General features: G+C 52.5%; 1 protein-coding gene across 1 annotated transcript in view; it reads left to right on the forward strand.

Annotated features, from left to right (window-relative positions):
- The window catches only part of RNF144A (ring finger protein 144A), a 163,848-nt gene that overhangs the window by 140,348 nt on the left and 7,079 nt on the right, over positions 1-16,421 (forward strand). The gene's annotated exons all lie outside the window — the stretch shown is intronic.

A 16,421-nucleotide genomic window follows, 5' to 3' on the forward strand; every position in this document is an offset into this window, starting at 1 on the left:
ATGAGTCCCCTGTCTTCATCCCCCCGGGAAGGTCTGCTCAGCCTTCAAGACCGGCTCTCAGCAGCTCCTCTAGGAACCCTTTTTCAGCCTCCCCTCTGCCAAGTCCGCTGAGTGTCTCACTGCCGAGAAATCCTGCCGTGTTCACACCAGATTGCAAAGACGCCTGTCACTATTTGGAAATGGATTATGAGCTTTGGAGGGCGGGAGCAACCTCATGTTCCTGTTTGTACAAAGACCGACACGAGGTCAGGACGCCGCTCGAAATGTCCGATTCATACTCAACGTTTGTCTCACGTTTCTCTGAATATGTGATAATTTTCTGGAAGTAGCAGGAAGAATGTCCTAAGGGATGGGTGACTTTTTGAAATTAAGTCGAAGGCTCATCAGGGATAACGGTGTGTTGGCGTGAGGTCTGGCACTCCTGCCCTGTGCCGAGCAGAGTAACCCAACGCCTGGCACAGGCTGAATGTGCTAAGTAACTGCTGTCCTATCTGTGAATGGAGACAATATAACAAAGCTGAGGTTTGTTAAGCGCTTACACCACGCCAGGCACTGTTCTAAATGCTTTTTATGCATGAACTCATTTATGCATGAACAACACCTCGAGGAAGACACTTATTCCCCAGGTGAGAAAGGTGAGGCACAGAGACATAAATTGGCCCTCCCAGGTTTACGCCACAGTGCGTGGAACATTCTTCCCGCTCCTCCAACCCAGACTGTGCTGAGAGGGAAGGCCACCTCCCAGAGTCAGCTCCCCACCCCCGTTCTCTGCCCTCAGCCCCTTGAGCGTTACTCACAGAGCTTCTGTCCATCTGTCTTGCCACAGAGCTGACTCTTCTGTGTATTCAGGAGGGCGGAGCCCTGGCCCATCCCCAGGGTGAACGAGCAAGTTCCTGCGAGCAGGTGTAATTCTGCCTTCCCCGGCACCCCCCCCCCCCCCGCCATCCCGTGCCAACACCTTGCACAGAGAGGAAATCCGTTACATTAAGTGGCCCAGTGACATGGTGCCAGTTTCCAGGGGGTTGGGAACCTTCCCTGACATAAAAGCCAGTGGATTCTGTATACTATTGGAGAGCCTCTCTGGCACCACCCACCTCCAGAGCCTTACTAGATCTGTGTTCATGCAGGCCTACCTGCCCACCTGCCTGCCTGCCCACCGGTAACCCCACCTCCCATCGTACTGAGGGTCCAGGAGACAGCCACAGACCCCATCACACGTAATCTTAATGCACAACTATAGGAGTTGAGTTATAGTTGACTAGTTGACATGTTACTCTTGGAGACATTTAGAGAACTATAAATTAAACTTTATAGTTCTAAACAAATGTTTGTAGCCAGTGATTTATTCGTGGTGATGGTAGTGACATATTTTCCTAGGCTCTTAGAAACCTCTATGCCTTCGAGTCTAAGAGTTAAGCCTGTTGAAAGTCATTCAGTGCGTCTCCTCCTCTCTGGGTCATAAGCCCTGTGCCAGGAACAGCTGTGTCTTTCTCACTTCTGAGACCTCAGAATAGAGCAGAGGGCCCGGAACAAATAAACAACTCTGGAGGGAAGGAAGAGTCCTGTATCTTTAGAATTTCTTGGAATGAAATGTGACTGAGAGACCAGCGAATGACAGGGAGGAAGAGGTTAATTCTCATTAGGTTTTTCCTATAGTATAGCTTGATTTTTTAAAAAGGAAAGTATTGTTTTGTAAAACTTTTATTTCTGTTGCCTACATGTATACATGCACGCTGGTGATGCAGTTACAATGGTCACTGACAAACCTTCTCAGGGCAACCATCGTATTCTGCTCGTGGTCCCGCAGAGCAGGAATTTGGGGGCAGGACCCATGAGATAGCTCCTCTCTTCTCCGTGACGTCTGGGGGCCCAGCTGGGACAAATCAAAGGTGGGGAGGCTTGGCCCCTGGGAAGCATCAGGAAGCATCTTCATTCACGTCTCATGACAGGTGCCCTCCGGGGCCTCAGCTGGCTCTTGGCTAGAACATCCACCAGGTGGTCTCTCCACCTGGGCCACTTTGGGCTTCCTCCCAACATGGCTGCCGAGCTCCAAGCAAACAAGGCTCAAGCGATGGCATGTTTCCCACTCAGCTGCAGAAGTCGCATGGCATCACTTCTGCTACAGGCTCTTGGTGGAGCCAGTCACAAAGGCTGTCCCACGTTCAAAGGGAAGAGAGCCCTGGAGACAGGGCATATTACTGAGGCTTCTTGGGAATGTATCGTCAGTCACAGCAGGTCCACAGTGGAAAATGTGTTTCCTCTTGTGCTTAGTGGCCAAAAAACGTTTGAAAAATCTCTGCTTGATATCCTCCAGTTACCATGTCAGGCTGTTCGAATGGACATGTAAGTAGTTTCTAAGTTTCTTGACTCTGTGAATGATGTTGCAGGGGGCGCCCAAGCTAGTGCTCCCGTGTGCACACGGGACGGCTTTGTCACAGTACGTGCTCTCAAATCCTAGCCTCCCCCGGGTTTGCTGAGGGTAGATGGCCAGTGTGGTTGAAGGTTAACTGTGTGGGTTGAGGATGTGTTGCCGTTGTGAGAAACCCTTTGTTAATATAATTGCTTATCACGTTGAATTAAAAGGGACATTGCAATTGATTTCTTACTTTACTAGAAATCCTGTGTAAATACAGCTTCTTCCCCCACACTTTTGTCGTATAGACGATCCTGCAGTAACTCTGTGGTCCTTGCCGGCTAATCATTTCCTCGGGAGTTTCCCGGAAGGATAATAAATGGTTCGGCGGACGCTAAAAGCATTCTGAAGGCCTTGGTGCATATGGCCGATCTATAGGATGCTGTTTTGACCGGGCAGTGGGGATGAAAGTCAACTTCTCCATGTTAATACTGACTACACGGCTGTACTCTGTGCTCCTGAATGTAATCAGGGAAGTTGTGCAGTAGCATGACATAAGCAGTCATCGGGAGGATAATTACCGGTCGGCCAAAGCCCAGCTTCTGATCGGAGGTGCCTGCGGGATGCAGCCAGCCCCCCAGCCCCACCCCCCACCCCCAGGCTTGCAGGGTGCTGTCCCAGGCCTGTAGCACCAGCGTTCCCAAGGCTCACCTGTATGGAGTTACTGCAAATTAGCCAGGCTTCCTTGGCCTTGGGCTGTAAGGAGGCCCATTCCGCGGGGTCCCGGCAGACACAGGCGGCCTACAGATAGGCGCGGTGTTGATAGACCATCACACGGCTTTGAGGAAGCACCTTCCTCCCCAGCACGTGCATTCCTGCAAAAATTGACGCCTTCCTGTTCACAGCATCTGTCCCATTCAGCTTATCAAACATTTACTGAGCATTCAGTGTGTGCCAGGCCCCGTGCCAGGGATCTGTATGCAGATTTTGGGGGGTGGTTTCTCAATAGGGAAGCTAGTCTACAAGATAGAGACAAGGTTGTGAGCCAGCATTTGGGATCGATGGGCACTGGCCGTGAGAGGGGCAGGTGCAGACTGATGCAGATGTGTTCACGCCTCGGGGCTGTGATACAACAGCTTCTAAGTATGGGGTGGGGCGGGGGGGGTCCCAGGGGAGCCAGTGTTTAAATTGGGTCTTGAAAGATGTTCCCCGGACAGAAAAAAAGAGGGGGAGATAATTGAAAAAGGGTCAGTTCATTTCCAAGGATCCTTTGTACCTTGGGACCTGAACGGGGGAAGCGATGTGGGACTTACGGGCGCTCCAGGAGGTCCGCAGGGAGAGGGAGCAGCGGGTCGGATGGGAAGCCGCGTGCAGGCCTGCACACTTATCCACAAGCACCGCTGAGGAACTGACCGGCGAACGGCGCAGACTTGCCCTTCCTGAGCGCGGAACCGGTTTCTGAACACAGCACACGGTTCTTTTTCCAAAGCTCTGCTCAGAGAGCGCTCCTGTTAGAGACCTCGTGGCTGGAGCCAGCCCACGGGGGCCGCGTGCGCCTGGGGAGGATCCTGGCTTGGCCTCCTTGCTCTCCGGAGACCCCCCGCCCTCCCCAGGGCGCGGCTGGGGGCAGTTCCCCACCTGCCAGGGTTAACGGAGAAGCCCCGTCTCCTGCCAAAGCCGTGGGGAGGGTGGCTCCAGCAGCGTGTCTAGGGGGCCGTAATCATCACAGTGTAACGCCGTGAAAATGAAGTGCTTTATCTGCTCTGCCACTGGGCTGCAAGTGGCCCCAGTGACAGGCCACCCCGTGCAAAAAAGGGCTGTGACCGAGCCCTGCCACGTCCCTGCGGCCTCTTTCTTTCTCTCTCCCTTTCTCTCTCTCACATCCCGGCTCCCAGCTGGCTCTCCTCTGCCAGGAATGCAGTCACGACAGGCTCCCTGCCCGCGCCCGCACTCGCTGGGACAACCACTGTCACCAGCGCCGGGAGCAAGCAGCCATCAAGGGCCACCTCGGTGGTGCGTGTCCCGCTCAGCCATTTCCCCTCCCTGTGACTCGTCATTTCCTCGATCCCGGCTGCTGGGCTTTTGCTGATGAGAAACCGAGCCAGAAACCATAAGCAAAATTGTAGAAGGTGGCATCGTGAGAAAGTGGCATGGGGTGATCCCAAAGTCTCACCTCTCAGGACTTGACACTTGAAGCAGTTGGCCAGGCCACCTCGTGCCGGGCCTGTGGACAGGTGGAGAATATCCCAGATGCGTCTCCGGGTTTGCCCCCTCGCCACTCCCCCTCCCTGGACACTGGAAGAGTCCCCCCATGATGTGCTTGGTTTCTGCGGAGCCCTGAGTGTTACAGGGTAGGGGGCTCCTCGCTTCACTTTTATTCCTGCGGCCAGACCTCTGCTCACCCCTTTCCATACTTGACCACAAAACTCTGCTTTTCTGGCTTGAACTCCTTTCCCAAAAGAGCCGTGACTCCCATCCAAGGACTTCCTCCATGTATGCTTTAGGGAACCAGCCCAGGCTGTCACCTCTGGCCCCTGGAAGCCAGCCTGACCTTGGCCGATCTGCCAGGCTGCCAACCTTCCTGGCTTAGCTCTGGGTTTCCAAAGACGGGTTCAGATGATGACAGGCTGACATGACTCCACCATTACCAACGTGTGGGCCACGGATCTGCCGTCCCACTGCCCGGACGTGGCGAGACCCTGGTGCGCTAACAACGCTGCCTCCAGATGGGAATGCTTGCCCTTGGATCTACCTACAGGGAGGCAAAGAGAACAAAGCTCCTTGTCCTGACAGTGTTTCACCGTCCCAGTTGGCTTTGTCCACTTGTGTCGTTTGGACCATATGTGGCTTAAGGCAAGAAGAATTAGCTGTCTTTCCCAGAACTCATTCTCATCAGTATGAAAGCCACCTATAACAGAGAATCCCTCTGGATCTACTGTCCTTTAAAATTGCTAAGATTTAATTTTTTAGGGGCACCTGGATCACTCAGTCTGTCAAGCATCCAACTCTTGATTTTTGGCTCAGGTCATGATCTCACGGTTCATGAGTTTGAGCCCCGAGTTGGGCTGTGTGCTGACAGCATGGAGCCTACTTGGGATTCTCTCTCTCTCCTTCTGTCTCTCTCTCTGACCCTCCCCCACTTATACATGCACATGCTCACTCTCAAAATAAATAAACTTTAAAAAAGATTGAATTTTTTAAAGTCATTTTAAGTTCCTAGCAAAATTGAGAGAAGGTGCAGACATTCCATATGCCCTCCGACCCCATGCTGCACAGCCTCCCCGCCACATCCACACCCCACACCTGAGTGGGGGACACTTGTTACCACTGAGGGATCTGCATTCACATATAGTAATCAGCCAGCACCCATAGTTTACCCTAGGGTTCACTGTTGGTGTTGTACCTTCTGTGGGTTTGGGCAAATGTATAATGCCATGTATCCATCGTTAGAAAATCACAGAGTATTTTCACTACCCTGAAAGTCCTCTGTGCTCCGACTGTTCATTCCTCCTTCCCCCAACTCCTGGGGACAACTGATCTTCATACTGTCTCCGTAGATTTGCCTTTTTTGTTTTTAATTTTTTTAATGTTTATTTATTTTTGAGAGAGAGAGAGACAGAGCACGAGCAGGAGAGGGGCAGAGAGAGAGAGGGAGGCACAGAATCCCAAGTAGGCTCCTGGCTCTGAGCTGTCAGCACAGAGCCCAATGCGGGGCTCAAACTCACGAACCGTGAGATTGTGACGTGAGCTGAAGTCGGACACTTAACCGACTGAGCCAACCAGGCGCCCCTAGATTTGCCTTTTCCAGAATGTCATGTAGCTGGAATCATACAGCATGGAGCCTTTTCAGATCGGCTTCTCTCACTCAGTGGTATGCACTTCAGTTTCCTCTATGTCATTTTCTGGCTTGATGGCACATTTCTTTTTAGCTGAGTAATATTCCGTTATCTGGACGTCCTACAGTTTATTTACCTGCCTACCTACTGAAGGACATCTTGTTTGCTTTTGCCGGTTATGAATAAAGCTGCCACACATACCTGTGTGCAGGTTTTTGTGTGGACGTGAGTTTTCAACTCCTTTGTTTCTTTTTTTTAATGTTTATTTCCTTTGGGGGGGGCGGAGAGAGAAGGGGGACAGAGGATCCGAAACAGGCTCTGTGCAGACAGTGGAGAGCCTGAGACGGGGCTCGAACTCACAAACGGAGAGATCAGGACCTGAGCCAAAGTCAGATGCTCAGCCACCCGAGCCACCCAGGTGCCACTCTGCTCCTTTGTTTAAATACCCAGGAGTGCATGTGCTGGATCATATAGCAGGAGGACATTTGGGTTTGTAAGAGACCGCCAAACTGTCATCCACAGTGACCGCACCATTTTCTCTTCTTTACCAGCGATGAGAGTATTCCCGCTCGCCCACATTCCCAGCACATTAGATGTGGTCAGTGTTCTGGGTTTTGGCCATTCTGATATTTACGTAATGGCATCTCGTTGTTTTAATTTAAATTCCCTCCTGACATATGATGTGGAACATTTTTTCACTACTCTCTTTTTTTAGGGCTGTGTTTAATCTGGAAAGGTCATGAAAAGTTCTCTCTAAAGATAGAGTAATATGAATTATTTTTTTTTTTTTTAAATTGTTTTTATTATTACGTTTCTTTATTTTTGATAGGCAGAGACAGAGCATGAGTGGGAGAGGGGCAGAGAGAGAGGGAGACACAGAATCCGAAGCAGGCTCCAGGCCCAGAGCCCGACGCGGGGCTCGAACCCACAAGCTGTGAGATCATGACCTGAGCCAAAGTCGGACGCTTAACCGACTGAGCCACCCAGGCGCCCCAAGATAGAGTAATATGAATTATTAAGGTTACCCTCAAACGTGTGTTACCTTTATCCTTCCTTCCCTCCTTGCCTTCTTCCTTCCTTCCTCTGTCCCTTTCTTTGTTCCTTCCTTCTTTTCTTTCTTTCTTTCTTTCTTTCTTTCTTTCTTTCTTTCTTTCTTTCTTTCTTCCCTTCTTTTCCTTCCTTCCTCTTTCCTTCCTTCCTTCCATCCTTCCTTTTTCCTTTTCCTTCCTTCCTTTCCTTCTTTCCTTCCTTCCTTCCCTTATTCTTACCCTCCCTCCTTCCTTCTTTCCTTCCTCACTTCCTTCTTTTCTTTCTTCCTCATTTCCTTCTTCCTTCCTTCCTTCCTTCCTTCCTTCCTTCCTTCTTCCTTCCTTCCTTCCTTCCTTCTTCCTTCTTCCTTCCTTCCTTCTTCCTTCCTTCTTCCTTCCTTCCTCCTTCCTTCCTTCCTCCTTCCTTCCTTCCTTCCTTCCTTCCTTCCTTCTTCCTTCTTCCTTCCTTCCTTCCTTCTTCCTTCCTTCCTTCCTTCTTCCTTCCTTCTTCCTTCCTTCCTTCCTTCCTTCCTTCCTTCCTTCCTTCCTTCCTTCCTTTGTTCTTCCTTCCTTCCTTCTTCCTTCCTTCCTTCCTTCCTTCCTTCCTTCCTTCCTTCTTCCTTCCTCCTTCCTTCCTTCCTTCCTTCCTTCCTTCCTTCCTTCCTTCTTCCTTCCTTCCTTCCTTCCTTCCTTCCTTCCTTCCTTCCTTCCTTCTTCCTTCCTTCTTCCTTCCTTCCTTCTTCCTTCCTTCTTCCTTCCTTCCTTCCTTCCTTCTTCCTTCTTCCTTCCTTCTTCCTTCCTTCCTTCCTTCCTTCCTTCTTCCTTCCTTCCTTCCTTCCTTCCTTCCTTCCTTCCTTCCTTCCCTCTTCCTTCCTTCTTCCTTCTTCCTTCCTTCTTCCTTCCTTCTTCCTTCTTCCTTCCTTCCTTCCTTCCTTCCTTCCTTCCTTCCTTCCTTCCTTCCTTCTTCCTTCCTTCTTCCTTCCTTCCTTCCTTCCTTCGACAGAATGTCAGTGGGACTAACTCTGCCATCACTTGCTGGAGGGAAGGGGAAGGGTGTGGCCCGGCACCAACAGGCAGCCTATGGTTAGCGTTAGCAGGTCTCCATCACCAGCAGCCCGCGAGCTCCCTGAAGTAGGGGCTAAGGTTGTATTTGCCTTGGCTGGTCCCCTAATAAAATGCTAGGCTCTGAGTAATCACTGAACCATGTTTTTAAAGTATGAATAGATGAATCTTGTGATCATTGATAATTTACAGTCACCTGACGCAGTGGTACTTAAGCTGGATTGTACGTTGGAATTACCTGGACCTTTTCCCAAATGTAGACCTAGACCCAATGGTTCCTGATTTCTATCCTGGGGGGGAGGGGGGGCGGGTAAAACCTGCTGCAAGCTCCCCCTGGCGATCGTGATAAGCAACTGCACTTAGAAAACTAAAATAGACCGTCCACTTTCAGTCATGAAAAAAGTGTAAAATTTCCCAAGCGTATAAGAATCTGGCGTTTAAAAATATCCAGGGAAATAATTTCACGTTTCATATCTTGGAGATAAAAGCATGTTCTTAGAAAAAGACGCACTTCTCGGTAACTCCTGCCCCTGACCTCTTTTCTATTCCTGTGTGGCTTGCCCTTTAGATCTTAAAACACTGCAGTCCCATCTGGGGTCAGCTGTGTGTGGCGTGATGTGAGCTTGTCTTCCAGCTCTGCTGCTCCTTGGGGGTGGCCCCCTCCCTGCACACAGTCGCCTTTATCTTCCTCCCTGCCCTCTGTAGGCTTTTCCCTTCCCCACATGCCCAGCCTCAGCCACCTCTAATGCAGAGTGCTTTTCTAGGGACCCATCCACGGGGATGAGGCTGCTTGCCCCTTTGGGCCAGGCCTCCTCCCAAACAGTCCGTGTTCCGTGATGCTGCAGGAACACGGATTTTTTTCATTCATTACACTCTCAGGGCCTCCTGTGGAAGCCATGCCGGGAGAGATATGATGGGACTTCCCCTGCCTACTCCAGGGGCGGGATGGCCACAGGCTTCGGAACTGGAGATGATGGGATTTGTGTGGCCACATGTGCAATACTGGAAACGTGCCTTGGCCTGAACCCAGCGCTCCATAAACCAGTGATTCTGCTTTGTAGGTCATTGTCGGGATGGAAGGAAACGTATGCAAAGTTCCAGGCACGTAGAGAGTTATAAGTCGATGGTAATTACAAGACGAGTGAAAAGGATCACAGTGATGGATGAAGGAGCGCCGTGGCATTAAAACTACTCCAACCTCTGGGGCTCCTGGGGGGCTCAGTCGCTTAAGTGTCCGACTCTTGGTTTCGTCTCAGGTCATGATCACACGGTTCATGAGATCGAGCCCCTTGTTGGTTTCTGCACTGACAGCATGGAGCCTGCTTGGAATTCTGTGTCTCTCTCTGCTCCTCTCTCTCCCTGTGTGTGTGTGCTCTCTGTCTCTCAAAATGAGTAAACATTTCTTAAAAAAACTTGTTATAGCCTCTGTGCTGTCCACTTCATGCTCAAAACCCTTCATTTATAAATTTAAAATAACTCACTTTATCAAACCTTGGAGTTACAGATGGTTGAAGTTCAAAAGACTTTAAAGATCATCGACTTAATCCCCTAGCTTTGCCGATGAGCCCATGAAGTCATAGAAGGAAAAAGTGATTCACCCAAAGTCACGTCTCTCTCTGGTCCCTTCTTGATTCAGTCCCTATCAGTTTAACTTCAAATGAGAGCGCAGGCCTCCAGGACGTGGGGCATTTCTTTCTAACCTGGTTAGGAGATGGGGGGTTGATGAGAAACAGAAGCTGGAAGTCTGAGTTTCTATTTTGAGGAATGCGAAGAAGGACGGAGGTACAGGTCATTTATTTCACGGGCCTGTTTAATTGCCAGCCCTTCGGGATCTGAGATGCCCGGGGGATGAATCAGGGAGGGCCGCACGGCAGAGTTTGCTCAGAAGGTATTCACAGCCTGGGGCAGCTACGGGAGCAAGGCTTTTGTAGAACAGAGGGCGGGGGTAGGTGCCATGACTGGAGGTTTGGGGAAACTTCGCTGGGAGGGGGCTTTGCGCTAAGCCTAGAGGGATGGGTAGTTTGGACATACGGCATCCAAGGAGGGCAGCCCGCTCAGAAAGAGCAGCGCAGTCAACACAGACGCTAGAAAGCCTGCAAGGAAACTAAGTTGTCTGGCTTGACTGGAACACAGTGCACCTGCAGAGAACAGGAGGAGCTGCGATGGGGAGGACGGGACAGCGGTCACCTCTGTCATGGCGCCGACACTTTGGCCTTTGACCTGCAGACCAGCGTTCCCCAGACAGGCTTCCACGGGGCACTGGTGATATGCCACAGGTGTCCTGCAGACGTCACCTTGTGCTCCACCCCATTAAAAGGAGGCAGGAGGGTAGGGAGAAGTTTGTTGTCAATTCCTGCCCTGGGGACATGACGGGCTAATACAGTTACAGATGCTGCTTTTATATGTGACCCGTCTGTTTATTGGCCTTGAGAATCTCATGAGAGACATAGGATGTGGCGTCTCCTATGAATGTGGACTTGGAGGTTGCTGGTTCCACCATAATCTGGTAAATGTCAGGGTCCCAGTTTAAAGTTTGGGGTAGAAAAGAAAGCTGCCTTGGAACGCCTGGGTGGCTCAGTCGGTTAAGTGTCTGACTTCAGCTCTGGTCGTGATCTTAGGGTTCGTGAGTTCGAGACCCGTGTTGGGCTCTGTGCTGACAGCTCAGAGCCTGGAGCCTGCTTCAGATTCTGTCTCTCTCTCTCTCTGCCCCTCTCCTTCTCTCCCTCTGTCTCTGTCTCTCTCTCTTTCTCAAAAATAAAAGAAGCATTAAAAAGAAAAGAAAGCTGCCTTAAACAATGTGTCAAAACATGAACCTTCATGTGACCTGGGTTAGCATCCGTTTCTAACTGAACACTCCCAAGGTCACTGTCCCCAAGGTAGGTTCAGAAATGTCTAGAGGCCCCGTCTGCTTGCTCCTTGTCCCTGGAGCTAACCTCTGACGGGCCCTCCTCAGGGCTGCGGGCACTGACAATCAAGGCCCTGGAGTCTCATGTGCAGGGCGGCCTCTGCTCCAGGGCCTGTCCCGCTGGAGCCAAGGAGCCTGGACAGGGCCCCCGACCTGCTGCCCGTGGGAGGCAGAGCAGAGGCAGGAGGCCAGGGCCTGTGGCCGAGAGCAGGAGGGTGACTCATGCTTTCCAGGGGGTGTGTCCGGGTCCAGGAGGCCCCAGAGCTGCCTCTGCTTTGAAAAGTAGCCTCCTGTCTGTGGTCAGGGCCTGTGCATGGGGCTCACCCTGACATGGAAGATGCACCAAAAAGATTTCTGGCCAACGCTTTTTTGGTTTTAAGTTGCGGGACTGAAGTGTGCACGTGTGCATGTGCCCAACTACATGTGCCTGTATGAGTGGGCGTGTGCGGACACGGGCTTGTGCACGCGCATGTGCATGCATGAGAGTGCCCATATTGTGCACGAGTGTGTGCCTGTATGAGTGTGCACATGTGGACACGGGCTTGTGCACGCGCATATGCATGCATGAGAGTGCACATATATGGATACGTGCTTGTGTGTGAATGTGTACCTGTATGAGTATGCGTATGCGGACAGGGCTTGTGCACGCACGTGTGCATGCATGAGAGTGCACACGTGTGGATATGTGCTTGTGCACGAGTGTGGGCCTGTATGAGAGTGCGCATCGGCAGACACAGGCTTGTGCATGCACGTGGGCCTGTATGGATGTGCGTGTGTGTGTGAGTGAGTGAGAGTCCAGACACAGGCAGGTTCTCCCTACGGATCCTAAAGGTGGAAGAAGGGTCGGTTTGCGCATGACGTCATCGCAGGGACGAAAGTCCACGCATTTCAGCAGCTTCGTGCGAGCAGCCGGGCGGCTAGGCCTCAGCCTGATGCAGGTGCCCAGTTACAAGTCAGTCCTGGTCAGGACCCCCCACTCCGGGTGTGCCTTGCCCTCTCCGAGCCTCGCCCCCCTCAGCCTGCAGGCAGACAGGATCCTCTGCGCTCCCACTCTGGTCCAGGCATCGGCTCCCTTCAGCCTCCTCCCCGAGTTCATGCCTGCTTCTCTCCAGCCCTGAGCTGCTCGGCTCCCAGCCTTCTGGCCCCGTTCCCTATTTCTACTCCCACACCGGCCCCTTGGGACTGAAGAAACAGTTGGCATCTCTCCTCTGGCCTTTATTCTGCTTCCAAGTGTGGTTTTCTTCCCTTCTGACTCCTGCTCCCGGCCACACAGGGGCTCCGGGATGCAGCCCTGGGAGGCAGGTCGGACACTGATGACCGTGCCCTGGGTGAGGGGCAGGCAGGCCCAGGAGACGGCGGCCAGTCTGAGGAGCACCCCGGAAGGAGGCAGGGCTGGCCTGGAATCTGGGGAGCTGACCCCGGGCTGGAGGCTGGGAAGGCCTGGAGATAGGCAGTGCCTTCCGGGTTTCTGCCTCAAAGTCTGCTCCTGCCTTCCCTGGGGTTCACTGAGTGAGCCAGGTTGAGTTCAGCTTCTCAATCTGATTTTAAATCCTTATTTTTTTTCTTATTTATTTGGTAAATCCCTAATTCTTAACCTTTGTCAGACTTTTTTTTTTTTTTAATGTTTGTTTATTTTTGAGAGAGAGAGTGACACACAGCACGAGCAGGGGAGGGGCAGAGAGAGAAGGAGACACAGAATCGGAAGCAGGCTCCAGGCTCTGAGCCGTCAGCACAGGGCCCAACTCCAGGCTTGAACTCATGAACCGTGAGATATGACCGAAGCCGAAGTCGGACACTTAACCGACTGAGCCACCCAGGCGCTCCGACCTTTATCAGGCTTTTTTAAATTGTTTGCACAAACCTTTCTAATCTGGAGGGAGAAAGAACCCTGTAACTTGTGGTAAATGCTGGCAAGTCAGAAGACGTGGCCGTTCCCACCTTTTAAAGACCGGAGGCAAATCTCTTTGGATTCTGCTCGAGGCCCCGGCAGTGCAAGTGAGGGAGGATTACGCAGCAGAGATGTGACAAGTGGGGGAGACTCCAGAAAAGTTTCCTTGATGGGGTCATTTAAGGTAGAAGCTGCGACCAGCTTGCCGCCCCCAATCCCCGGAGACTTGGGGAGGAGTTGTGGTTCTTGCCAGAAGTGTGGGGGCAGACGCAGGAGGGAGTACTAAGAGGTGGCGCAGGGAGTTGGGGAGTTGGGGCGATGCCCCCATTTCTCGGCCATTAATTAGCCTCCCAGAGTGCTTGGGGTGAAAGAGCTGTGTGTGTGTGTGTGTGTGTGTGTGTGTGTGTGTGTGCATGGAAGTGCGTGTCCGCTCTCGTAAACCTACTGCAGGGTCTGGATTGGCATGGAGGGAAGCCCTCGATCAACCCGTAAGAGGCAAGAGGAAAATCCGGGAGGGCCTGGAGCCGTCGCCGTCTCTGGAATTGGAGTTTCCGTCGAATTGCACTAGATTTCTGACAGGCTAGAGTCAGGGGCTCACATGGTTTTCTGGTCACTGCATCTCTCATCGTAAGTGGGAGGGCTGAGCTTTCGGCCAGCACAGACACCGGTGGCCTGAAATGAGGGGCACTGGCCACCGGGAGACGTGCACTCTTCATGGTCACATCGAGAAAGTTGCATCAATAGCACATGGTGAGTGAGGGATGTAGGGAGCAAGGGAGACCAGGTGCTGGTGGGGAATCCCAGATTTCTGGGCATTTGGAGAGTGGCAGTGCCTCTCTGCTCGGCACAGGGAACTCAGGAGGCAGAGAATGTTTGAAGCGAGCAGGGAACTGATGAGTTTAGATGCATGGAGTCGTCCGTGGCACTGAGCATCCAAGTGGAAAGACGACCAGTTTGGCTGTTACGTTCTAGACTTCCTAAGGGACTCTTGGGTTGGCAGAACAGGCTTGGCGACAGGTTTATCCTTTGAGCCCCGTCTGAGGGTTTTCCCCTGTAAAACACTTGTTTCAAGGCTAGACTTGTTGCCCAGAGATGAGAGTGTTGAGTGGTGCAAATAGGAGGAAAGATTGATGAGCAAGAAAATGCTGGCAGTGGGGAGGACAGGGCTCTGCTCCAGGAAAGAAAGTGAGAAGGGAACTGATAGTTGAGGGGGACACTCTTAGGTCGTTTGGGGGGGGGGGGTGACAGAGCCTCGTGTTGCCTTAGTGATCCTCCTGGGGACAGCCGTGCTCACAAGGCTCGGGAAGAAGGGATCCACTGGGTCCACGGGGCAGAACTTCAGGAGATGGACCACAGGACCTTCATCACCACTGTACTGTGAGAGAGCCGGTGCTTGAAACCCTCCCAATTCTTAGCCTAAGAGGAGCAGAACTGGAGCCTGGTCCAAGGACCGGCATTTTCTTTGCAAATATTAACTCAACAGACAGCGGTTGGAAGCCTCGGATGTTTCACGCTCCTTGTTCTGAGGGATAAACCAGTGTCGCTGGAACCTCACAACCTACAGGGGCCATGGGTGCGCGAAGGGGCACGAACCTTGCGTGGAGCTCGCGAAAGTAGTGCCGGGCTGGGAAAGGCGGGGAGGAGGACAGGGAGCCTTGAACTGAGCCTAGAGAGAGGTGGGTGGTTTCACCCAAGGAGCCCGGAGGAGCCAGGCTGGAAGAATCGGGAGGGTCAGGTTTTGATGCCCTCCTGGGGGAAATTGCCCCTGTATGAAATGGGAACCCCTGGAGGGTTTTAGATTGGGCAGTGACAGTTAAGTCCTACGCTTTAGGAAGACTTTGCGGCGCCTGGATTGGAGGGGAGGAGCCTGAGATCTGTGGGGTTTGCTGGAAAGTGGAAGGTCCTGGATGGGGAGCCACCTGCCAGCATGCAGTGCCGAGACGCGGCCAGCAGGTGGCACTCGAGCACTGCGTTTATCGAGTTTCAGGCGGGCCTGTGCTTTGCATTCTTTTGTTACTTTGTTTTTTATTTGGGTGTTTTTGTTTTGCCTGTTAGTGGTGGATTTTTGTGTTTGCCTCCGGGCCTTCCACCCTGTACCCACCCAGCTTCCTTTCAGCTTCTCTTAGAATACTTTCTACCCCGCATCCCGCGCGAGATAAACCGAAATAAGAAAGGACAGCAAAAAAGAGAAAGCAAGTGGTCAGTTTCAGAGGGGACAGGCTAGCATCTGGGGCAGCCGGGCGGGCCCCGCATTGCCCTCTGAGCTTGAGGCCAGGCCTCTGGGGCCACTGCCCCACCGTGGGCCTGGCGGTCATCACTGCCAGCAACAGAGACCTCAGGCAGGGGGAGCCCAGGCTCCGGAAACGAGGGGCAGACAGGTACCTCTTCGTGCACCTGCCACACTTCCTCCTGCATCCCAGGTGACCCCACCCATTTAAAGAGGTCCCCTTTCAGAGTGACACAGAGATCCACCTTCATCCCAGAAGTCCTTCTGTGACGTTCTGGGTTTGTCTTACTCCGTGATTTCCCCCCATAGGCTCCTTTCTTCATCGTACAAAGAGAAGGAGCTCCGGAGGCACATCCCCCTAAGTGGCCCCGGTTCTGCCAGTCCCCCCCGGTGCAGCTCCCTCATGCTCAGTGTGGCCCCACCTGGGGCACGCCCCAACCCCCAGGGCGTGAGCGGAAAGCAAAAATGAGGCAAGGGTGCCCACCTCCCTTCCAAAGGGTTTTCTGTCACGTTTAACGCTTGGAAGGCCTCTGGGCTACACATCACCTCCCCCCCTCGCCGTCTCTACCCCTCACTGAGACCAGTCACACCTTGGGCGCTTCACGTCCCTCTCTGAGCCGCAGGTCCCTTGTGTGCGCTCCATCCGTAAAGTACGGGCAAGAGTCCGACTCCATCCAGGGGTCCGTTAATGGAAACCAACGTGTGTGACTGCGGAGGTCAGTATCACATCTCGGGATCTAACCTGACGCTAGTCTGTGCGTGGATGACAAGGGGACTGTCTTTTTCGTTTATCAACCGCCACACTCTACTAAGAATATGGGTCCAAAACATTTGCTCACCAGTCTTGCAGTGAGGTGTTTGGGCTGCAAAGCCGACTCTTATCCCAAGTAAAGATCCTTCTTGCGTAAGGAGAAGAGTGATCCCAGGAGAGGAGTGATCCCAGCTCTTCCTCCTTCCTAGTGGCTCAGCCCAGGCTCTGGGTGGGGATTCAGGGTGTTGGCCTGTTGCCAGCCGGACACTAGAAGGGGAAAGTGGAAGACCCGGGGTCCTCTTCTGCTTCTGGCCAGCTGTGTGGTCTCAGACAATTCATATCACGCCTCGGGACTTTTCTTCTTGAAGGTG

The sequence above is a fragment of the Neofelis nebulosa genome, chromosome 9, assembly GCF_028018385.1.
Source record: "Neofelis nebulosa isolate mNeoNeb1 chromosome 9, mNeoNeb1.pri, whole genome shotgun sequence".
Lineage (NCBI taxonomy): Eukaryota > Metazoa > Chordata > Mammalia > Carnivora > Felidae > Neofelis > Neofelis nebulosa.